This window comes from Cynocephalus volans, chromosome 7, assembly GCF_027409185.1.
Source record: "Cynocephalus volans isolate mCynVol1 chromosome 7, mCynVol1.pri, whole genome shotgun sequence".
Classification (NCBI taxonomy): Eukaryota; Metazoa; Chordata; class Mammalia; order Dermoptera; family Cynocephalidae; genus Cynocephalus; species Cynocephalus volans.
The window spans coordinates 55,229,259-55,254,917 of NC_084466.1; positions in this window are offsets into that span (position 1 = coordinate 55,229,259).

The following is a 25,659-nucleotide window of genomic DNA, read 5'->3' on the forward strand; positions in this document are numbered from 1 at the left end:
ACTGCTTTATGTACTCAGTGGCAGTGCAGACTTCTTAAGAACCAGACACCATTGGTACATGTTGTAAGTCTGATAAACCAATGTTTCTACCTTCTGGACCTCCAGGTGATTTCCTCAGAATAGGTAAACACTACACAAGTACCATCTCAGATTTGGAGCTCCTGTGTTACAAATAGACAGGCTTCCTGCAAATAAACAAGAAAAATATAACAACCCTATAAGAAAATGAAGAACATGTATGAGAAAGTAAATAATAGAAGGGAAAAATCATAAAAGTCTTCAGATTATTCAGAATTAGACAATACCAATAGAGGCAACAAGGCAATCACTTTACACCTATTGGACTGAAAATTCAGAAAGTTTGGTAAAGGCAAACACAAGTAAAGATGTGGGTATATAGGACCCCTTTGCACTCCTCGGGGAGTATAAATGGTGCAACTGTTTTGGAGATAAATCTGGTAAAGATTTCCTACATAAGTATACAAAGCTGTGAATGACCATAAGAAGAGAACATAGTTAAAAAAATAGTGTAGAAATCAAAATGAAATATGTGGCACCATACCATTCACTTAAGCAAATGAAAATGCAAATTTATGGGGGCAAATTTAAATAAAAGTAAGCATATTCAAAACATCAAAAGGGTTGCCTACAAAAGAATAGGAGTGAGTGATGAATATAAAACAAATAAACCAAAAGGCAAACAAACAAGAGGTCCTTACCTAGACCAAAGGTGATAATATGCTATGAAGTGAAGAACATGATTAACTCAAACTTCTGCCATCAGTTCATTTCTTTATACATTTCTTATTATCTAGAATTGTCTTTAATTTAATAATCTAAATTTTAATTTGTCAATGAAAAGAGAATTGCATTTTAAATGCTTTATGTTAGCCCTAGCTAAAAATAGGTTTAAAATAGAGGAAAAACAAGCAGCATGCCAAATATGTTGTCAGTGAGTATAGTCAATTGCTAAAGAAAGTTCTCCCGAAAAGATCAGACAAACAAGTCAATATAATGCACAGAGAGTCATATACATATATTAGACACATGGTGAAAGCTTCGTAAGGGCCTGTTTCTCCCACTAAGGTCTGCAAGAAACAGGACTGTTTGAGATTCAACACTCTGCCTATCCTTCAGGACTGACATATTTAACTTTCTCTCTATTTCTCCTTAATGTTCTCACTACTGTGGCTTAATAGCTTAGTTTCTTTAATTAGTTATATAAAACAAAATATCATAAACAGAAATTAATATTTATAAAATAAAATTAATTTCACTGCTAATAGAAGGGAAATAATGATTACTCATGCTATCATTCTAAAACAGCAGGCCTCTAAAACCACAGTAAAGATTTTGCAATTATTAAGGTTATAAGGTTACAATAGTTTCGGTGTTGACTTTTTATAATAAAATGCAAAATTAAAAAGATACGATAAACTAAATGCAATTTTTTATCATTTCAATTCATTCCTTGCTATGTTTAAGATACATACTGATAAATTTATATATAATATTAGAACTTAGAAAAAACGTTTTCAGATTTTGCATGTTTTGAAGAAAGACATACTAATGGGCACATTCAATATTAAGGTAGGTCTATGCAATGGTAAGAATCTTGAAGGCTGCAGGATAAACTGTGTGAGACACTCAGTTGCTGCTGCACTTAGTTTTGTTATCCACAGCCTACACAGGTACTTGAATGGCTTCTGATATTCATAAGATGCATGCAAACAAATTGGATAACCTAAAAGAAATTAATAAGTTCCTAAAATATACAGCATTCCAAGATTTAATTATGAAAAAAAATATAAAATAGGAAGAGACCTATAATTAGTAAGGAAATTAAATCAGTAATCAAAATCTCCCACAAAGAAAAGCCCATGATCAGCCCACTTCACTGGTGAATTCCAACAAATATTTAAAGAAATAATGCTAATATTTCTCAAATTCTTTCAAAAATGGAAGAAAAGGGAACACTTACAATGACAATTTTCAAGGCCAACATTACCCTGAAACCAAAACCACATAAAATGGTACCAAAAAAAAGCAAATTTCAGGCCAACGTCCCTGATAAACATAAATGTAAAAATCTTTAACAAAATACTAGCAAACTGAATTCAACAGCACATAAAAGGGATCATGCACCATTATCAAGTGGGATTTATCCCTGGAATGCAAGAATAGATCAATGTATGCAAATCGATATATGTTATACACCACATTAACATATGAAGAACAAAAAACACATAATTATCTCAATACATGCAGAAAAATCGTTTGATAAAATTTGTCCTTTTATGGTAAAACATTCAACAACTTAGATATAGAAAAACTTACCCCAACATAATAAACACCATATATGACAAACCCAAGCTAACAGCATACTCAATGGTGAAAAGCTAAAATCTTTTTCTTTAAGATTCAGAACAAGATAAGGATGCCCACTCTCACCTTCTATTCAACGTATTATTGGAAATCTAAGACAGAGCAATCAGGCAAGAAAGAGAAATAAAAGGCATCCAAATCAGAAAAGAGTAAATAAAATTATCTCTGCTTGCAGATGACAGGATCATACATACGGAAACCTTAAAGACTCTACCATAAAGCTGTTAGAAGTAGTAAATAAAATCAGTAAAGTTATAGCATACAACCCTCCCACCCCAAAATTAGTAGCCTTTCTATACATTAACGACAAAATATCAGAATTTGAAATTAAGAAAATAATGCTATTCACAATAGATAAAAACAAAAATGCTTAGAAATTAGTTTAACCAAGGATGTGAATGATTTGATCTTTACACTGGAAATTATAAAACATGGATAAAAGAAATTGAAGAAGACACAAATAAATGAAAAGATAGCCTGTGTTTGCAGGTAAGAAGAATTAATATTGGTAAAATGTCCATACTGCCCAAAGTGATCTACAGATTTAATTCATTCTCTATCAAAATTTCAACAACATTTTTTACAGAAATTAAAAAAAAGTAAAATTGACGTGAAACCCAAAAGATCCCAAGTATACAAAGCAATCTTGAGAAATGAGAATAAAGCTGGAGGCATCCCACTTTCTGATTTTAAACTATATTTCGAATATACAGCAATAAAAGCTGTATGGCACTGGCATAGAAAGAGACACAGGCCAATGAAACACAATAGAAACCTCAGAAATAAAGCCATGCATATATAGCAAATTTACCTTTGATAACAATACCAAGAACACACAATGGGGAAAGGATTGTCTTTTCAATAAATGGTGTTAGGAAAACTGAATATCCACATAACAAAAAATTAAACTGGACCTTTGTTTTATAACACTTACAAAAATTAACTGAAAATTGATAAAAGACTATACTTAAGACCTGAAACCATAAAACTCTAGAAGAAAACATAGGAAGTAATCTCCTTGGCATTGAACTTGGCAATGATTTTTTTTTTTTTTTCTTTTTGGCTATGACATTACATTGGGCTGAATGACCCCGGATAACTTAATTCCCACTGATAATGCTGAGGGTGGAAAATCCTAGTATGGTAATTGAAGGCAGGACCTTAAAGTTGTGGTTAGATTGTAGAACCATGCCATAGTAAATTGGTTAATAATGGTGGTCAGGGGTGTGGTTCCAAAGGCTTTAAACAAAGAGCACATGAGAAGGTAGTCTCTCTCTGCTCCATCATTTTCTACCATGTGAGATCACTACATTGCTAAAAAGCCATCACCAAAGAGGACCCTCACCATAAGTGTTTCCTGGACTTTGGACTTCCCAGCCTCCAAATCTGTAAGCAATAAGTTTTGTTTTCTTTATAAATTACCTAGACCTGTGTATTTTTTTGTAAGCAACAGAAATGGACAAATACAGAAAATTGGTACCAGAAAACTGGGGTGTTGCTTATAACAACTAATTGAAAATGTGGAAGCAGCTTTGGAACTGGGTGTTGAGGAGAAGCTGGAAGAATTTGCAGCAACAGGCCAGAAAAAGCATAGATGCTGGTGAAAGTTTAGAAGACAAGAAAACCAGGGAAAGTTTTAGAGATTGGGTAAATGGTGGTGACCAGAATGCTTATGGAAATATGGACCATTCCAAGGAGGTCTCAGATAGACATAAGAAGGAATTTATCAGAAATTGTAGCAAGGATCAACATTGCTACAACCTGGATAGTATCTTGGCTGCACTGTATCCATGCTCTAGGACTTTGTGGAAGTTAGAACTTGAGAGTTGTGAACCAGAGTATTTGGCAGAAGAAATTTCTAAGCAGCAAAACATTCAGGAAGCTGCATGGCTAATTGTGACAGCATACTCTGAGTTATGGCAGCAAAGGTAAGACATAAAGCTAGAATTTAAAGGCATAAAGATTTGGAAATTTTGCAGCCTGGCCCTATGGTAGAGAAGCAGAGAGCATTTTCAGTAGAAAAAACCAGTGGTACATCAAAGGGACTGGTTGCTAAAGATATTAGCATGACTATGAGGCATACAGGTGCAAAATAGCCAAGACAGTGGGAGAAAGGCCTTGAGGATGTTTCAGAGATCTTGGAGGCCCGAGTTTTCCATTACAGACTCAGAGGCCTAGGGAGACAGAATAGTCTTGGAGAAAAGACCCAAGTTGCCCCTTGGCACTCTGCCCAGGGCCCTCAGGAAGCTGCCCTCCACACAAACACCCCAGCACCCCGGCTGTTTTGGCTGATCCAGCTGTAGTTAAATTGACCCCAGGTGTGGCTGGGTCCACAGCTTTGGAAAATTCAAACTGGAAACCTTGATGGCATCCACATGGTATTAGGTCTGCAGGCTTGCAGAATGCCAGAGCTGTGGAGGCTTGGGAACATCCACCTCACTATGAAAAGAATGTATGGAAAAGCCTAGAAGCCCAGGAAGAGATTTGTTACAGGAGCAGATTCACTGCCTAGAGCGTTCACTAGAGCAATGCTGAGAGAGAACATGGGGTCAGAGTTGTGCAGAAAAACTCCAATAACGCCATGCCTAGTGGAGCCATGAGACTGGGACCACCATGGAGAACCAAGACCTGTGGGGCTACCAGCCTGGGAGAGCTGAAGTGTGGCCTGAAACCAAGAAAGCCATAGGAGTGGAGCTGCCCAAGGACTTGGGTACCCAATCCTCACACCGGTGTGCAGAGGATGTGGAAAATGAGTCAAGATACAAGATATGCCTGCTTTAAGATTTAATGCCTGACCTGCTAGGTTTCAGACTTGTTTAGGACCTGTTGCTCTTTTCTTTTAGCCTCTTTCTCCCTTTTTCAATGGGAATATGAGCCCTATATTTGTCCCACCATTGTATCTTGGAGGTAGATAACTTGTTTTGACTTCACAGATGGGGCTTTGAACTTTTGACGTTTGTGCTGAAACCAGTTAAGACTGTGGGGTTGGAACAAATGCATCTGTATGTGAAAAGGACATGAGTTTGGGGGACTAGGGGTTGAATGCCTTGGGTTGAATATACCCCCAAAGCTAAACTTCCACTGTAAATGTTGAGGGTGGAAATTCTTATTATGGCAATTAAAAGGTGGGGCCTTGAAGAGGTGATTAGATTGTAAGACCATGCTATAGATTAATGGTAAGGTACATGGTTCTTAGGGCTTTAAAAGAAGAGCACATGAAAAGTTAATCTGTCTCTGCTCTGCCATTTTCTACCATGCAAGACCCCCGTGTTCCTGAAAAGTCACTACCAAAGAAGGCCCTCACCATTAAGTGTTCCCTGGACTTCCCAGACACCAAAACTGTAAGCAATAAATTTCATTTTCTTTGTGAAATACGCAGTTCTGTGTATTTTATTATAAGCAACAAAAATGGACTAATACAGACACCAAATGAATAGGCCACAAAAGCAAAAATAAACAAATGGGAATACAGACTAAAAAGCTTCTACAAAGCAAAGAAAAAAATCTACAAAATGAAAATGCAACCTATGAAATGGGAGAAAACATTTGTGAACCATATACCTGATACAAGTTTAACATCTAAAATATATAAGGAACTCATATAACTCAATAGCAAAATGACAAATAGTTTGATATAAAAATGGACAAAGAACCTGAATAGACATTTTCCAAAAAAGAAAGACATACAAATGGCCAACAGAAGCATCAAAAGATGCTCAGCATTAGTAATCATCAGGGAAATGCAAATCCAAACCGCAATGAAATATCCCTCACACCTGTTAGGAGGGCTGATATCAAAAATGACAAGACAACAAATGTTGGTGAGAACATGAAGAAAAAGGAACCTTTGTACACTTTTGGTGGGAATATAAATTGGTGCAGCCATTATGGAAGAGTAGTTTCCTCAAAAAATTAAAAATGGAATTACCATATGATCCATCAATACCACTTACATTTGTCCAAAGGAAATGAAATCAGCGTCTCAAAGAGATATTGCACCTCCATGTTTATTGGAGTACTGTTTATAACAGCCAAGATATGGAAACAGCCTAAGTATTTGTTGGTGAATGAATGGATGAAGAAGTGTGGTACACACACACTCACATACACAAACATACACATGCTAGAAAATTATTAAATCATATAAAAGAAAGAAATCCTGGCTTTGTGATAATACAGATAATACTGAAGGGCATCAGGAGCAGAGAGTGTAACAGGGGTTGCCGGAGTATGTGGTGGGTGAGGGTATAAGTAGGGAGATGTGGTTAGTCAAAGGACATAAAATTTCAATTTTATGTTGAGCACATTCTCAGGATCCAATGCACAGTATGACGACTATTATTAACAATACTGTGTTGTGTACTTCAAATTTACTAAGAGAGTAAGAAGATCTCGGGCATTCTCCCTAAACAAACTAACAAAAAAACCATAAGTATGTGAGGTGGTGAATGTGTTCACTAACAAGACTGGTATTCATTTCACAATTTATGCTTATATGGGGTCATCACATTGTACACCTCACATAAGTACAATTTTTTTTAAATTTTTATAAATTATACATCATTAGAGCTGAAACATATTCTAAACCTGTTTGGTCGGTCACTCATTTAACCACTGTCCATTGAGCTCTTACCTCATGAGAGGAACTTTGTTGTATTTTATGAATACAGAGTCTTAAAAAGACTATCAAGTGATTTGCAATGCAATGGAGAGAAAAAAAAAATTAATAGAACAAACCAAATTAATTATAATGAATGCTGAGATCCATGTATATGCAATGTACTACAGAAACAAAGAGTAGGGATACCAAATCCAGTTTTGATGGTGGGTTTAATAGCCAATTTTTTGTTTGTGTGTGTATGTGTGTGTTTGTTTTTCCTCAAGTGGAGGTGACATTAGAGCTTGAAACAATAGTAGCTAGCCAGCTGAGGATAGTGTGAAGAAAACCAGTAATAATAGATGATATATGTAAGACATGGGAATAAACAAAAACAATGGTGTACAGCTAAAAACCATGGCATTCTCCAATGTTTGAAGTCATTGTTCTCAGAATTCTTCAAAAATTTTCCATTCCATCTTAACTTGTCAAGGTATTTTCAATAGGTGATAGTTAAGTTTCAACGATAACAGTATTATCTGGAAAAAAAAATGCCAGGAGACGGGTTACTTAAAAAGACTATTTCAGAAAGTCTTAGTCAAACTAGTCTTTTTGAAGCATTTATAAGGTTAGCTGAGAGTTTACACGTTCATGATGTACTAATAATTTAGAATCCATTTGCATCTTTCCTCAACATTTTTCTATGGATTATTCAAATTCAAGAAAATGTCCCTCCCAGGTGGTTAAAAAAAAGAAACAAACAAACAAACAACAACAACAACAAAAATACAAATGAAAATGGTAAACTTTCCAAAACATCAGGTGGCAGACACTTGCTAGCAGAAGTATGACTGAGTGGATTCAACATTGCCAGCCAGAAAACAGGCTGATTTATTAAGGCAACAAACCACTAATGCTTGAGGAAACAAATAATTAAATAACTAAAGATATTTCTTACCACTGGAATCTGGGTGACTCAGGCTTATCCCTAGATGTTAGAAAATTGGATGATGAATGAAAGGAAATATAAGGAAAAAATGTATATTCTTTGGTTTCTAATGACTGTCTTCATGAAACTGAAATTGCCTTGAGGAAAGGGAGATATTTGATAGGATATAAAGTAAACATTTCAAGGCCTGTGCAGGAGACAGAAAAATATAAATAACCCTGTAAACATGAAGTCCAGTTAGTGACTTTTAATAATATTGCAATTAACGATGCTTTCAGCTACCTTTAACCACTGATAACTAAACTCATCACGCAAGGGTCTGAGGGTGATGGGCAAATGACACAAGGGTTATAATGTAAAGGAGTCTGGTCACTTCACTGATATTGAGATTTAATTAATCTAGAGAAATCTAGGGAATAAATAATAATTTATTGCTGGACACTGGAGAAGGCAAAGAAATGTTTATTAGGAGTGCCAAACCACCATTAAAGGGTACTTACTAGTGTGGTGTCAATATGCTTTTGGGAGTGTGTGAAGTCTGAAGTGAGGATTGTCAATGCTAAGAAAGTGAAGAAAAACGCCTTTCTTTCTCTGGAAACTTAATGCTTTTGGTAGGAGGATAGAGAAATAATTGTTTGGACTCAAAAAGATAAAACATGAAGAAGAAAAAAAACAGAAAAAAATGAAAATATGATTGGCAAGTAGAGAAGAGGAATAATAGAGCTAACCTTAGAAATTATTAAAGACAGAGCTACACTCTCAAAAAAAAAAAAAAAAAAAAATCCAAAAACTAAAACAAACAAACAAAACCGAGAGCCATGTCCCAATGGTATTGTAGGGGATATACAAGATAGGATTATTTTCACAGTACTAAAAGTATAAAAAATTCATAAACCTCAAAATGCAAACTTTTGGCTAGTACCACATGTTAGAGTTTCTCACTCGGCTCCTAAGCATACAGGATTGAAAGAAAATATCAATAGCAGCTTTATTTCAGGAATCTGTTGGATCACTTTTCAGCTGAGTTATACGAGGGAAAGGGAAAAAGGTTATTTAGTAGTCAGATCTCATAAGCTGAAGAGATTCTATGTAGGGAAGCTGTACTGTGCCTTAGGGTTAAAACAGATTTGGAGTTTTTCTAGGTTTAGTGAAATAGTTTAGAAGAGCAGGAACTTCTTCTCCAGAAGAATGAAAACCTTGACTGGTAAAATGACTATTACAGATACAGATTGACCTGCTTACTAGGAAGAATTGTGTCATTCACAATGCCCTGTCCTCCATGAAGCACCAGGATGACAAATACAAGAGGAGAAAATGAAGAGATAAAAATTAAAGATCGTAAAATATGCCTATGCTTATGTAAATTGAGAGGCCCTCTGGGCAGATGTGGAGAGAGAAAGTACTAGCATTGCAAATTTCTTTTCCTTTTCCTTTTATTTTTAATTTGTAAGTAATAATTGTTTATATTTATGGGGCACAATGTTATATTTTGATATATATTTACATTGTGGAGTGATAAAATCAAGCTAATTAACATTTTATCACCTCACACACTTTTTTTTTTTTGGTGTGGTGAGAATATTTAAAATCTTCTCATTTAGCAGTTTTGAATAATGCTTTCTACATTTGCAAACTAAACAGTATTTTTTTGTTTTGTTTTGTTTATTTTACCCTGTAACCAAGGGAATGATGTGACTAAGGGGAATTTTCCCAAGGATATAGGCAATTCATTGTCACAAACTTGTTATAAGTGAGTCCTCCTAAATAATTAAAATTGATAAATTGTTCACAACTGTTATATTGATTAAGCTACCAATGAATTAAAAAGAGATCAGTATTTTCTTCTTTGTTCACTTTCTAGGTTGTCATCTTTCCACTAGATAATTTTAATCTTTGCTAAGAAACAAGGATGGTCACAACAGCTAGTGATTTTTTGTTTGATTTTTGATTCAATGGTTTGTGAAAATGAGATACATACAGTGATATTCTTAAGTTCTCCATTCATTCCTTGACTTTCTAGAAAAGTGGAATATATGAGATGTAAAAGGTTTGAAATGATCTTAGAAATGCTGAGGTAGCTATGTCCCTGCATGATGAAAATATCTCAGGCTGAACCTTTCAAGAGGTTGTAGAATTCTTCATCTTTGGGTGCCAGACACTACCAGATTGACCATAGATGGGACAACTGAGTGGTACAGATCAAAGAGACTGAAAATGTGGGAAATCTTAGGGGAATTTTCCTCTTCAGTGGCTTACTAAAGGGAGGCATTATTTATATTGCCAGCACATAGTGCTAACAATGATAAAATAATAAACTTTATTCAGATTTATTTTGTTTCTAAATTTTCTAAGGACAGTACACCCCTTCATTGTTTCTACCTAGAGCAGGCCACTCCACTGCCCCCATTTGATATACCACTGCTCCGCATCACTCACACCTTATTTATTTAAAATTTTTTAATTTATTTTTTTATTATACGTGTTTATGAGGTACAGTTTGTTGTTTCAATACATGCATATATTGTATAATGATCTAATCAGAATAGTTAGCATATTTATCACCCAAACATTTATCATTTCCTTGTGGTTCAAATTTCAAGATTCTCTTTTGTGGCTACCTTGAAATATACAATGCAATATTATTATTTCTTGTCACCTTAGGGCACCAGAACTCATTCTTTCTATCTAACTGGACCTTTGTGACTTTGTACCAGTCTATCAACCTTTCCCTGGCTCCTCCCCCTGACTCACATTTTACTTCCGGCCCATCCTAGCAGGCTTTCTCTTCTTCTCTTCACTCTTGTATTTATTCTTCTCCTAATATGTTTTTAATTTCTTTAGTCAAAAATCTCATATTCATTGGGCAATATTTTACAAATGAGTAAGGGTTTCTGCCTTGAAATTTATGCATATTGTTCATACATTCTCTTTTTTATGACATTTTAAGCAAAGATTTATTCCAATCTCTCTGAGAGTTACACAAGTTAATTTATGTGATGGTCAGTGACTTTATATATATATTCAATAATGTCTTTATATCTTCAATAACAATCTGTGTAAGAAGGAGGTGTAATTGACTCACCTTGAACTCCTAACTTCATTATAAGAGGCATCAATTTGTCTATTTAATTAACATTCATTGCTTCTTTTTTGGCCATCTCAGTGATTCTTTTTGGAGGTTTCATTCCCAGGTCCATGGGTTAAGCATGGGAACTAAGATAAGCTAAAAAGTGAATTTTATCGAGGAGGATTCTGAATCACAGACTTGTTTCTCTCTTTTGCTAGACGTGATCAGGAAAGTACAGAAACTTTAATATTCTTGGTGCTTGTTTTGTGATCAATACTGGAACCTGGGTTGAGAGGATTCTGATGATAGCAGAGTAGGAAGCACCAGGAATCCATCTCATTTTGATAACAACTGCACTGACAGAATTTGTGTGATGTAAGTATTATGGAAGTCTGGAGTTATTAAAATGTGTATTTGAGTGGTTATTTTTAACTGTGTTTTGAATTTTTTCTATTTTTATTTCCTTCTCTATCACTATTTTTAATTGAAACATAGTACATTGTACATACTTGTCGGGTAGAGAGTTGAATATCAATACCTGTGTGTAATATATGATGCTCAATTATGATAATTAGTATATTCAATATTATACGATGCAATCGTATTTTGTGGTACTTTACCAATTAACCCTTACTCCTCTACCCCTTTCCCACCACTGTTAACCTCAGGTCTGTTCTTTCCTTTTGAAAGTTCAACATGTTATTGTGATTATTGTATCTTTCTTTCTTTTTTTATTTATTTGTTTGTTTGTTTTAGCTAACTGTTATGAGTGAGGACATGCGGTATTTCTCTTTCTGTGACTGGCTTATTTCACTTAAAATAATTTTCTCTAAGTTCATCCATGTTGCTGTGAATGGATGATTTCATTATTTTTATGGCAGAGTAGTAGTGTTCCATTGTGTATGTATATATCACATTTTTCTTATCCAGTTGTTGGATGATGGACTTTTAGGTTGGTTCCAAATCTTGGCTATTGTAAATAGAACTGTGATAAACATGGGATTGTAGGTATCCCTTCAACATGATGATTTCTATTCCTTTGGGTATATACCCAGCAGTGGAAGTGCTGGATTGTACAGCAGCTCTGTCTGTAACTACATTTGTCTCAGGAATCCTCATACCATTTTCCACAATGGCTGCACCAATTTACTGTCCCACCAGCAGTGTAAGAGTGTTCCGCTTTCTCTGCATTTGCACCAGCATTTGTTATTCTCTGTCTTTACCACTTGTAAAGAATTATTGGAATCTTCATTTCCAGAAAGATTTTTTAAACCATCTTCTTTCATGTGTTATTATTATTTTTTTTTTGTTTTCCTATTAATCTTTTATTGAATTAAATCAGGACTTCTAACTTCCTAAACAGTAATAACAATGATGATCATTTGAGAAGAGTATCCTCAAAGAAGTTCAATACATTTACAAACACCATTTGATTTATCCATTTAGGTACTCATCTTTAGATGTGGAATATATAAAATCAGCTTATTTATCATGTTATTTGGACATAAAGAGGCCAAGGAAAGAGAAATAGTAAAAGTCATTAGAAGAACGTCTTCACTCACGTTTTTCTTAAATGTGGCCAAAATCACTTTATAATTTTATAAAAAGTATGATTGACTGATAGAAATATAGATATAGAGAAAAAAACTATATCTGCCTATCTCTCCTTTTTTTGCTTTCTTTTTATTGCTTTTACTGAGCATATCAATGGAGTATATTTTATGTTCAAAAATATGCCACTCCTTTAAATTAAGATATATTTGCAATAGCAAATTGTGAGAAGCCCAGTCAGAGAAGAGTCCTACCACATGCAGTGTTTTATAATACACTATGAAAATGTCTTTTACCAGTGACTGACAGATGTGTAAAACTTCCCAACCATTGGCTGAAAGGTATCCTTTGTATTGTATAATGCAATTTTATTCTCTTACTAATTATAAGGGTGGGTTTCATTTGCAAATCAGTAAAGTATTCACCTATTGGTGATTTTACCCTATTAGAAGGTAGCCTAATCCCAGAAATCCAGTAAAATCATCAGTCTTTTTATTCTACTACATATTTCCAATTCTACCTAATTTTGAAATTAAAATAAGCTTTAACTGTCAAGCACTGTAAAATTAACCTGACACAGTTTCATGGATTTTTACAAAATAAACATACTCTGGGGATAAAGCAAAGGATTTTATACCTAACTTATGTCAATAACAGTAACCAGTGAGAGCTTTTTAATCAGGCTATGATAGCCATGGTGCCAAAAGACACATGAAGAGGAAAAGGGTATGCCCACAAATAGCCTGGGGTAGAATACAGGAGAGGGACCCTGAGCAAAGGAAACTGAATCTTTTATAAGAGGCAGTGAGTAGCAAGTATGCCTTTGACTTGGAGAGAGACTCTTATCTTTTCCTGAACAGTAGATGAACCTGTCCTTCATCACAAAATGAGACATTATTTCCACCTTCCAAAGCTATTCATTATACAAACATACTTGAAAAGATAGTTCATAAGAAAGGCAGACAGTGACTCTACTCACAACACAGAGATATGTAGGAGAATCATGGAAAGTTTTCTCCCAGTATGGTAAGTTGTCCAGTTCTTTCTCTTGGTCTGACCTTCTTTTAATTTCTATTGTACTATTATACTGCTTTCTCAGGAGGTAAATCTGTGAGTCAATCATAACTCTTTAGATTTGGGTCATATCAATAGTCTGGATAAATTCACTCAATATTTATTGTATATCACTCCAAGTCAACATAGTATTAAAACTCTAAAAATAGTGAGAAATGAAAAAACGACTGGATACATGAAAAACCCTAAAATCTATTTGAGACATACTTTTTCAATTTATATTGAAAACTAAAAGCTTACTTAAAATCAAAAGAGACATTGCAGAAATAAGTTCTCTATTTAATAGGGACCAGTTTTCTTCTGATTTTCCAATAGCCTCTCAATTACTGATGTATTCAGCAGTAGTCAGTGAATATGTACAGTTCCATTTTCCCCCAAATAATTTTTTTAACTTACATTCTCACTAAATATTCAATGTTTATATGTCAATCAAAATTGTTTGCCATAATTCAACATGGATAACTTGAGTATTTTCAATATCACACTGATTTCTGGTACAAGGCAATAATTCATCTGACTATGCTGGTACTAATTTTTTTAAAGTAATTTTAATAAATAAAGATAAATTTTTTTTTTGTCCATGCTCATTTAATCACTTTTCTGTTAATAGGTTAATGCTATGATATTCTTGTATATCCATATTTTCAAATATACATATTGTTCACAAGGTTGGAGTCACTCTAAGACAGATGGTCAAAATCTGTCTTCAACAGCTGTCATCTGGTCTTTTCTTTCTCTCCAGGTGCATTTATTTGCTTGCCTTCACCTGTGAAGTCTGGAAATCCCAATGGGTTGAATTAAACAAGTGTAACAGAGCTTGTAAGAAAGCCTAGCTAAGAAAGAATTTGCATCAACAAAGTTGCTAGACTCTTTTCTGTTTTGAAATACTTCTAGCCTATGTTATCATATTTGTGCTTTCATGCTAACACCAACATTATGCACTGCCATTACTGTAAATTTTCACACTCTGTTAAGCAAAACAAGTTTAACTTTTCATTAACATACCCCTCCAGAGAATTGACACTAAGAAATACCCACTGCTTCAAGCACATAGTAATGACTGACAAGATATAAAAGAAGGAACCAAAAAAAAACATAGTTTAGCGTAAATGGAAGATGGTACCTATATGAAAAGAAAAAGTAAAATAAAATCATAAATTGTTGAATGGGAATAATCTCTGGTTGATAAATAGGCAATATGACTACTAATCAATATGACTACACTAGTAAAAAAGGAAATATTAGCATCTATGTAAGAAAAGGAAAGGCAGTAGTGAAGCTCTTCTTGTGATAAAAGACTCATAAAAATAAAAGGTTAATAATATATTGACATGGCTTAATGCACTATCAAAAACTATGGACCAAGATGGAGTTTGCACTGAACCCCTCAACACCTACCTCCTAGGTCCTGAACTGCCACAGCCTGTCACCATCTTGGGATCAGAGCCAACCCTTCAGTGCATTCTGCCCTGGGAACCTATAACCCCAGCATCACCACATCCCTAAGGTCTTCTCCTGACACTGTGACTCTAGATCCTCAGCCCAATGATACCCTGCACCCATGGGAACAGAAGTTCCAGTGCAGTGCAGAGGTGACCCCCAGGACAGAGACTTGACCAAGTAGGGCTTCTGCCACTGTTGGAGGCCTGCTGTCTTCATTGGAGTGGAATTGTGCGCCAGAGTCCTGTCTGTAGTTCCAGCAAGCCTGCCTAGGGCCACCTACTCCAGCTGAGGGGCTTCAGGAAACCCAGCATCTCTCTTGGGTGCATAGGGACCTGCTTACAACCCCAGCAACCTTGTGGGGGGTGGCCCACCCCAACTGAGGAGCTGCAGAGCCAAAGAGCTGACAATTCTGGGCCTCTGACACTTCTGGTAACCCTGCTTTCTTTAGTGAAGCAACCGTGCACCTCCAGGTGTAGCAAGTCTTGAGACAGCTCCGGCAAACCTGCCCAAAGCCACCCACTCCAGATTGGAAACTGTGAAGTGCTGTGTTTCTTTCTCAGAAGCACAGAGTCCCTTACGCAGCACCAATGAGTACTCAGGGTCATCCATCCCAGCTGGGAAGCTGCAGAGCAATCAAGTAGCTCTCTTGGGGGTGCAGGGTCTTGGTCACAACCCCATCAACCTTTTGCAGGGTGGCCCCCTCCAGCTGAGGAGTTGCAAAGTGGCCTAGTGTCTCTCTTTGGGATGCGGGGGACTATGCATGGCCTCAGCAACCTTGCTAATAGTGGCCCACATGAGCTGAGGAACTGCAGAGTGACCTAATATTTCTCTTGGGGGTTGTATAACTGCAGTGACATCACCCATAGAGTCCCACTCCAAAAGTGGAGCTGCAGAGTGCCCCTGCATCTTTTTGGGTGGTGTAGGGTTATGCTTAGGACCCCAGGAACCTCACCCAGAGGGACCCACACCAGGTGAGGAAATATAGAGAACCTCAGCATCTCTCTTGGCAGTACAGGGCTCACGCACAACTGCAGCAGACTCTCCTAGAGTTGCCCACTTTGGTTGAGCAGCTGCAGAGTACCCCAGTACTTTTTTTGAAGGTGCTGTGCCCAACACAAGGCAACAGTGACCCAACCCGGAGTCATCCACTTCAGCTGAGGAACTTCTGAGTGCCTCATCATCTCTCTCAAAGTCCAGGGTCCTAATAATGAATCCCACCCAGGGTAGCCCACTTAATCCGAGAAAGTGCAGAGCACCCCAGGGCCTCTATTAGTGGCACAAGATCCTGTCCAGAGAACCAGTGAGCCTGCCAGATGAGAAGCCACACACATCAGATGAGAAGGTGCAGAGCACCCCAATGCTTCTCCTAAGAGCTAGAGACCTTATCCATGAACCCAGTGACCCACAACAACGAGGCCCAGTTCAGCAAGAAGCCACTAAGCAGCACAATGTGCATGCCACAGAGTCACAAAAAACTCTTATGTTAAATACAGCTGAAGATATAGCATGGGGACTAAACTACTGAGCTCACCCAGAAACAAACCAAAAATACCCCCCCCCGACTGATATTATAAAACACATCTACAGAAAAGGGTCTCTCCCTTTTAAAGCTGCTTCAGAGAAATAGAAGCAGTTGATCCACCAGATGCCCAGATATCAATGTAGGGATATAAGAAATATGAAAAATCAAGGAAACATGACACCACCAAACACATACAATGATTCTCCAATATAAGACTCCAAGGAAAAGGAAATCTATGAGATGCCTGAAAAGGAATTACAAGTAATAATCATAAGGAAATTCAATGAGATGAAATAAAATACAGATACAGAACACAATGTAATGAGGAAAACAATTCAAGATATTAAGGACAAATTTAACAAAGATATATATAGCATAAAAATAACCAAACAGGAATTTTGCAACTGAAGAAACATGAAATGAAATTTAAAAATATATGACTGAAAGCTTAGCAACAGGTTACAGCTAGCAGAAGAAAGAATTTCTGTACTTGAAGACAGGTTTTTGAAATAACCTAGTAAGATCAAAAAAAAAAAAAAAGAAAGAAAGAAAGGAAGGAAGAAAAAAAGAATTTGAAAAAATCAAGATAGCCTACAAGAGCTATGGATATCTTTAAGTGTACAAACATCCATATTATGGGTGTTCCAGAAGAGAAAGAGAAGGAAAAGGCAGCAAAAATCTATTTAACAAAATAATAACTGAAAACTTCTCAAGTATTGGGAGAGATATGGACTTCCAGATCCAAGAGACTTCTAGAACCCCAAGCAGAATTAACCCAAGAAGTTTCTTTCCAAAACACATTAAAGCCAAGTTATCAAAAGTCAGACAGAAAGTGAATACTAAAAACAGCAAGAGAAACTGTTATAAATAACTATACATTAACAAATTGTAAAATCTGAAGGAAATAGGTAAATTACTGAACACAGAGCAGCTTACCAAGACTGAAACAAGAAAAAAATAGAAAATCTGAAAAGACCAATAATGAATAACACCACTGAATCAGCAATTTGCAGTCTCCCAAAAAGAAAGACCAAAAGAGGATCAATTTGCTGCTGAATTAAAATAAACTTTTAAAAAGGAATTAATGCCAATTAATATCAATACTTTTATCAAAATATTTCAAAAAATAGAATCAGAGGGTGTTCTCCCAAACTCATTCTATGAGGCCAGCATCATGATGATACCAAAATCAAGCAAGTACACACACACAAAAAGAAAGCTACAGGCCGATATCCTTGATGAACATAAATGGAAATTCTCAACAAAATGTTGGTAAGCAAAGTTCACAGCACATCAAAAAGATTATACTATGTGAACAAGTGGGATTCATCACAGAGATGCAAGGATGGTTCAACACAGGCAAAACAATATATGCGATACACAAACTGACATAGGAACAAAAACCGTAGACACAGAAAACAGCATTTGGTAAAATTAAACATTCCTTTATAATAAAATGTCTCCACAAATTACATATAGAAGGAAAGCATCTCAACCCAATAAAGGCCATATATGACAATTCCACAACTAACATCATTCTGAATGGGGAAAGTTTGAAAACTTTTTCTACAAGAGCAGGAACAACACAAAGATAACCACTCTTACCACTCTTATTTAACTGGAAGTTGTAGCCAGGAGCAGTTAGGTGATAAACAGAAATAAAGAGCATCCAAATTGGAAATGAGGAAGTCAAATTGTTTCTGTTTGCAGATGACAGAATCTTAAATATAGAAAAATCTAAAGACTCCACCAAAATACTCTTAGAACTGATAAATTCAGTAAATTGCAGTATACAAAATCAATATACAAAAATCAGTAGCATTGCTATACACCAGAAATGAACTAGCAAAAACAGAAATCAAGAAATCAATCCCATTTACAATAGCCTCCAAAACAAAACAAAACAAACAAACAAAATGTTAAAACTAGGTCTAAATTTAACCAAGGAATTAAAAGATCTGTACAATGAAACCTACAAAACATTACTGAAAGAAATTAAAGAGACACCAAAAATTGTAAAGTTATTCCATGTTTATAGATTGGAACAATTAATATTGTCAAAATGACTGCACTATTCAAAACAATCTACATACCCAATGCAATTCCTATCAAAATACCAGTGACATTCTTCACAGAAAAGGAAATAGACTCATGGACCAATGGAACAGAATAGAGAACCCAGAAATAAATCCATGTATTTACAGCCACCTGATCTTTGACATACACACCAAGAACATACATCGAGGAAACAAAAGCCTCTTCAATAGATGGCAATGGGAAAATTGGATATCCATACGCATAAGAATGAAACTAGACCCTTGTTTCAAGGCCCCACCTTTCAATTACCATAATAGGATTTCCCACCCTCTTAACACTGCAACAGTGGAGGTTTCTAGTACATGGACTTTGGGGGGACACAATTTCAATCCAATGTAACTTCTATCTCTCATCATTTACCAAAATCAACTCAAAATGGATTAAAGACCATTTCTGTTGCTTATAACAAAATACCTGGAACTGGGTAATTTATAAAGAAAACAAAATTTATTGCTTGCAGTTTCAAATGCTGGAAAGTCCAAAGTCCAGGGAACACATCTGGTGAAGGACTTGGTGGCGAGAGTGATGCAGGGATCTCACATGGCAGAATGGCAGAGCAAAGAGAGAGTAGCTCCTCATGTGCTCTCCTTTCGAAGCCCTCAGAGCCATGTCCACGGCCACCATGAAACCATCAACTTATTGTTCTATGTACTATGGCATGGACCTCACAATCTAATTATCCCTTCAAGGCCCCACCTTTCAATTGCCGTAACGGTATTTCCCACCTTTTAACACTGTCAACAGTGGAGATTAAGTCTCTACTACATGGACTTTGGGGGACACAAATTCAATCCACTGCAACTCCTCTCTCTCACCATTAACCGAAATCAACTCAAAATGGATTAGACTTAAATGTTCCACCTGACACTAAAAACTTCTAGAAGAAAATGTAGGAAAAACATTCCAAGACATTGGTCTGGGCAAAAATTTTATGAAGAAGACATACATCTAAAGCACAGGCAACACAAGAGAAATAGACAAATGGGATTACATCAAACTAAAAAGCTTCTTCACAGCAAAAGAGACAATCAACAGAGTGGAGAGGAAACCAGCAGAATGGAAAAACTATTTGCAAACTATTCATCTAACAAGAGATTAATATCCAGAATACACAAGGAACTTAAACAACAGAGAGTGTGTACAAAGAAAGGTAAGAGTAGCTGGAGGTATGGAGAGAAGAGAACAAACAGTTGGAGTTAGAAATAGACATAGACATAGAGTTACAGATGAAAGAGAGACAAAAACTGCCAGTCAAGCAGTAATTTAAAACAAATCTAAAGAATAGTATGAAAAAAACAAAAACAAAAAACTAGTATTAAGAAAGGTAGGAATGAATCAATAAAGGGAATGGAATTTCACTAGAGTTAACATACCTTTATATATAAAGATATAAAATAAGTACTGAGTTATTCAAAGGGAAAATATGAAGACAATTTTCATTTTAAAAGCAAAAAGAATTTTGAAAAAGAAAAAAAATTAGAATTTGACAAGATGAGGTATATGTAAGAATAAACTAGAAATTTGGGAAACAAAAATTAAGGTGTTTAAAATGTCATGATTTTGATAAATTCTGTGCCTAATACTGTTAAAGAACCAAATTGTAAATTGAAATGGTAAAACTGAAAATCAATGGTAACTTTATAATGAAATTTATTTCACAAAGACAATTTGAATAGTCATATTAAGCAAATAAAACATTTATTACAGCCAATTTTAACATGAAGCCACTTTGACCACTTCATTTGAACATGTGTCAAGATTCCTTCATAAATAAAAGAAGAAAGACAAGAAAAAGGAAAACACAAAAGACCTTATTATTGAAAGTAAGTTAAAAATCTGAATGATCACTGACTTCACACCTGCCAGCTGCTTCCTGTTCAATGTCTAGTTTTTTCCCTTCATGGCCCCATTTCTATTCCTGTCCCTCTCTTGTTACAAATACACTTACCTAGGCTTTCTTGTTTTCCATTCCACTGCAGACGGGCTTTTTTATGGAGGTTAGGGGGTAGGATTGGAGGATAACTGTTGACGAATCTCGGGACTATTTTCTTTTTTTTTTTTTTTTAAACCAACTTGCTATTCAAAAGCAAGACTTCTTTTTCATTGTCTTTCAGTTGTATTACATGAAAGGGTTTTCTGTGTGTGTGTTTTTGGCTATATAACTGCAGATGATGTTCTCTTCTCTCCTGCAGGCAAGGGATGAGGTTGAAACTTTCTACAGGAGGAATGGGTTCCCCAAAGAAAAAGGTGCATTGAATAAACCAAATCACACAATTCTCACCATATTGAAATGAACCCACTTAATGCAGAGGCTCTTTCTAGGTGCTAGGGATACCTCAGTGAACATAACAAAATGAAATCACTGCCTGCTGGAGCTTGTACTATAGTGTGTGTACGCATGTATGTGTGTGTGTATATTGGGAGTATGAAAAATAAACACAATAGACAAGTAAATGTGGCCTGTTAAATAATGATACTCTGAAACTTTCACGTATGATAAGAAGTGTGTTGGTCCATTTCTGTTACTTATAACTAAATAACTGGAACCGGGTAATTTAGAAAGAAAACAAAATGTATTGCTTATAGTTTCTGAAGCTGGGAAGCCCAAAGTCCATCTGGTGGTGGTGATAATGCCCCAGGGGTTTCACATTGCAAGATAGTGGAAACAGAGAGAGCAAGAGAGAGAGAAGGACAGACTCTCCTTTCTCCCCTTTTAAAGCCCTCAGAACCAGGCCTCTGACCACCATTTTTAATCCATTTACTACTACATGGTCCTATAATCCAATCACCTGTTCAAGGCTCAACCTTTCAATTACCGTAATAGTATTTCCCACACTCTTAATAGTCACAGTGGGGGCCAAGCTTCTAACACGTAAAACTTGGGGAACACAATTCAAGCTTCAATGAGTTTTGGGGGGACATAATTCAATTCACTACAGGAAATAACTTTACAACTACAAAATCATAGCCACAATGATACTTGACTATTGAGAAAGTCAAAGCTGCAATATAAGTGTGAGTAAGAAGGAAAAGGCAACAAAACCCAGCACCATGAGCCACCTCTAACCTTGCTCATGTATGCCCTCCTTTAAGGATATGTGACAAAGGTAAATCCAGAAAAACTGCTAGGAAGACCAAGAGGGGTGCACATAAGGGTACCTAAAACAACTAAAGACACTATCAGAGAGTTTGAATCCACTCTCAATCAAAAATGTAAATAAAATATAATAACTAGGCAGAACAGAAAGGAGCCAGAGGAAATGGATCTGCCACTTTCTATAAAGGTACAAGCATGATTCAAAGGGAAGATCTTCCAAACATCCCTTCTGGAAGAGAAATAGGCAAAAAGAACAGAAGATGGATCCTTTGGCAATTGACTGGTAAAGAGAAAAAGAAGAAAAGGGGGAAAATTTAGTACTCTGTAAGACACAACCTTTCCCCCAACACTGAAACAAAATTTCTAAATCAGTAAAGTACCTAAGCATTGATAGACTGATAGAAAAGGGTGACTTTAAACAAGGAATCTTGTAAAATATCTCAATACCACAAGTAAGGACAAGAGAGTAAAATCCAGAGAATTATTGCAAAAAATAAGAAAACAATTTCACACAAATTAACTGAGTAATCCCATTCCCCTGAAATACATGAAATTTATTTTGGGGATAAAATGTTGCTTTAATATTAATAAATCTATTAATACAATACACATAAATAAATCTAAGGGAAAAATCATATGATTATATACATAGAGGCTGAGAAATCCTTTGAAAATATTCAACAGCCATTTAAGATAAAAAAAAAAAAACTTAAGAAAATAGAAACAGTAGGATACTATCAAAACATGCTTTAAGGATTTTTGTACATGAAATTATTTTGTATTTATGATATGACATTTATAAATATTTATAACTATATATACACACATGCATATACACTTGTTTTTAAATACAACTCATGATCCCAAAAGCAAAAAACCCTGCCTTTTTTGTAATCTATTAAAACTATATATATACATGTAAATTAAACAAATTAAATATATATGTGTGTGTGTATATATATATATACATATAAATAATTATGTATATAGGCTTTCTTGTTTTCCATTCCACTGCAGATAGGCTCTTTTATAGAGGTAGGACTGGAGGATAACTGTTACACACACACACACACACACACACACACACACACACACACACACACACACACACACACACACAATATGTTAATTAATAGAAAAACACTAGGGACATATAATTGACTTATTTGCCACTACATTTAGAATTTAAAAATTAAGGCATGAAAATGTGTAAAGAAGTTTTTATAATCCCTTCATTCAGTGCCTTGAGAGATATGAATATTTCTCTTTTCTTTTTTCTTTCTTTTTTCCCCTAAAGGGGAATGAAACAGTATTCTTAAATAAGGGGGTCATTTGTTATTTAAATTACAACTTTTACCCACCCCTTTCCCAAATGTTATCAGAGTTGTTTTCCTAAACAACAGCATCTCCGTCTTTAAGAAATTTGGTCTCAGCTACTAAAATTATATATTTGTTGTGCATGAAACAACATTTCTACAAAAAACAAAAACAGTTAAATCAAAATGTGTGCCAAGCCCTAGTTAGTGAAGTTTCTAAGGAAGTACTATTGAAATGACTTGATCAAATGTACACCATGACAATGTGCACTGAATAAACACTAAAAAGAAAATCGCCAACATGCATATGGATTATGAACAAAACAGGTGCAGCAGTTATTTGAGAAAATGGAAATAAAATACTGTGAATATAAAAATGTATTCATTCAAATGCGAAAAAATTAAAAAAAATCAATGAATGGTATTGAGAAAATATATAAAAACATTTTACTTTAAGAACTCAAAGTACACTTAAGGGGTAGACATATATAAAGATTATTATATTGTCTTATCAGAATGTGTCATCCCACAGAAGTTATTCTGGAACTGAGTATTTTTTTTTTTTTTTTTTTACCAACTAACATGATCCTCACGAACAACATTTGAGAGACTTTATTAGTTTTGTTTTGTTGCCTTTTGCTTATTTTTCTGATACTTATGTAGCATTGTGACTAGTGGTAATTCATGCTGCAGTCCGTTTTTTATTTGCTGTTTGATTGTTGTCCCTGGAAAGAAGTCATAGTAGCTTTGATGAACTCAGGAAACAGGATCCACTATAAAACTGCCATTCATCTTAACATGCAAGATACTGTGTTCATAATTGAATGTAAGATAGTATTTAAATTGGCAACACTGCCTTATTTCTTCTTTTAAATTTGCACAGGTGTGTTAATGTTATAAGAAAAAAAGTTTACTTAATGTTACATGTTTTCCCTTTAAAATACAGAATCTGAATTGCTGTTGTTGTTATTTCTCTTTTGTCTTCACTATGCCTTTTGTTTTCCCCATAAGAATTATTTATTTTCAGATTCCAGATCATAGTGTCTTCAGAGACAGCCACTGGGATCATGAGGAATGTATTTTGCAAGGGCTTCCATAACAGTTTCTCCTGTAGACCCCACAGACTCTCACAGCATGAAAATAAAGTCTATAGACATCCAAACATTACCAGGCTGTGAAAATCAGGCTGCACATTTTAACAAACTTTTTTCTAGTTTTAACAGTAAGAAAAACAATTTTTGTCATAAATTTGCCCACATCGTAAGGGGAGTAATGGTTAGCTGCTTAATAAAATGAATGAACTGCCACTGTCTCCAATAAATCCACAAAAGTAATTTCCCATTACCTTATACCACACGAAAACTATAATAATTGGGGGTTTTTTTTTCATTCCAGTGCTGTATGTACTCTGTTCCTCTATGAGCATTGTCTTGTAATCTGTACTTTACGTGAAAGAATTATAGTAAATGATATTTTAATTAAGGAATATCTTTAGTGTTTTAAAATTAAACATGTTGCTGCTCTGTTATCTTTGGGTGTGTGTGTATACATAGATATGTGTATGTGCATTTTATTTTTTTTGCTTTTTGAATCTAACTTTACATTTTTTTATATTTTTAATTTTTATTATTTATTATTAGCATACTCATTCTTACAAACCAGGATTTATTTTATGCCCTTTACTGAACCTATCACTTCTCAAACTCCCTTCCTCCTTCCCTGTCATCTCTAGTTTCCTTAGGTTTGTTCTCTCCTTCTGAAAGTTCGATGTATCATTGTGGTCTTTTCTTTCTTTCCATACTACCCAGCCAGAAAAAACGAATGAAATTCTGCCATTTTCAGCAACATGGATGAGTCTGGAGAAAATTATGTTGAGTGAAATAAGCCAGACAACAAAAGAGAAATACCACATGTTCTCAATCATAACTGGCTGCTGCTAGGAAGGAAGAAAGAGAAGAAGGTAGGAAGGAAGGAATGTGCACTTATTTTTAAAATATTTTTTATCTTGTACATTTTTCACATTGTTGCTAAGATTTCCATTGGTTATATAATTTTATTTCTTTGTTTTATTTTTAGAGCACAGGCTGAATTTTAACAGATCCTATTCTGTATCAATGAAAATGTGAAATAGTTATTTATACTAATATTTTTTAACTTTTTTCCGACTAAATATTTTTTATGTCATTTTCAAATATGTAGGAAACATTTCTAAAAGAAAGTCACCATTCATTTAGTGAGTTTAAGGGTGTGCATTGTATCATTTTAGACAATACAACTCATAGTTAATTTCAAAAATTAAAATAAATAAATAAAAATATATGTCAAATGATTTTTAAAAAAGATAACAAAGAAATAAAAATATTGGCCTAAAGAAATAGGTTACCTCTTTAATAATTATTGAAGGGAGGAGTGAAATAATAATTGTCCGACAGGCAATCAGATGTATTACAGCAGTTGTAATCTATACAGCCAAGGATAAAGCTCAAACCAATTTTAAAAATAAAGAACAAGTGAGGAAATATTCTGGGTAGAGAATTTTGAAATTGTGACTTTGTTGTTCT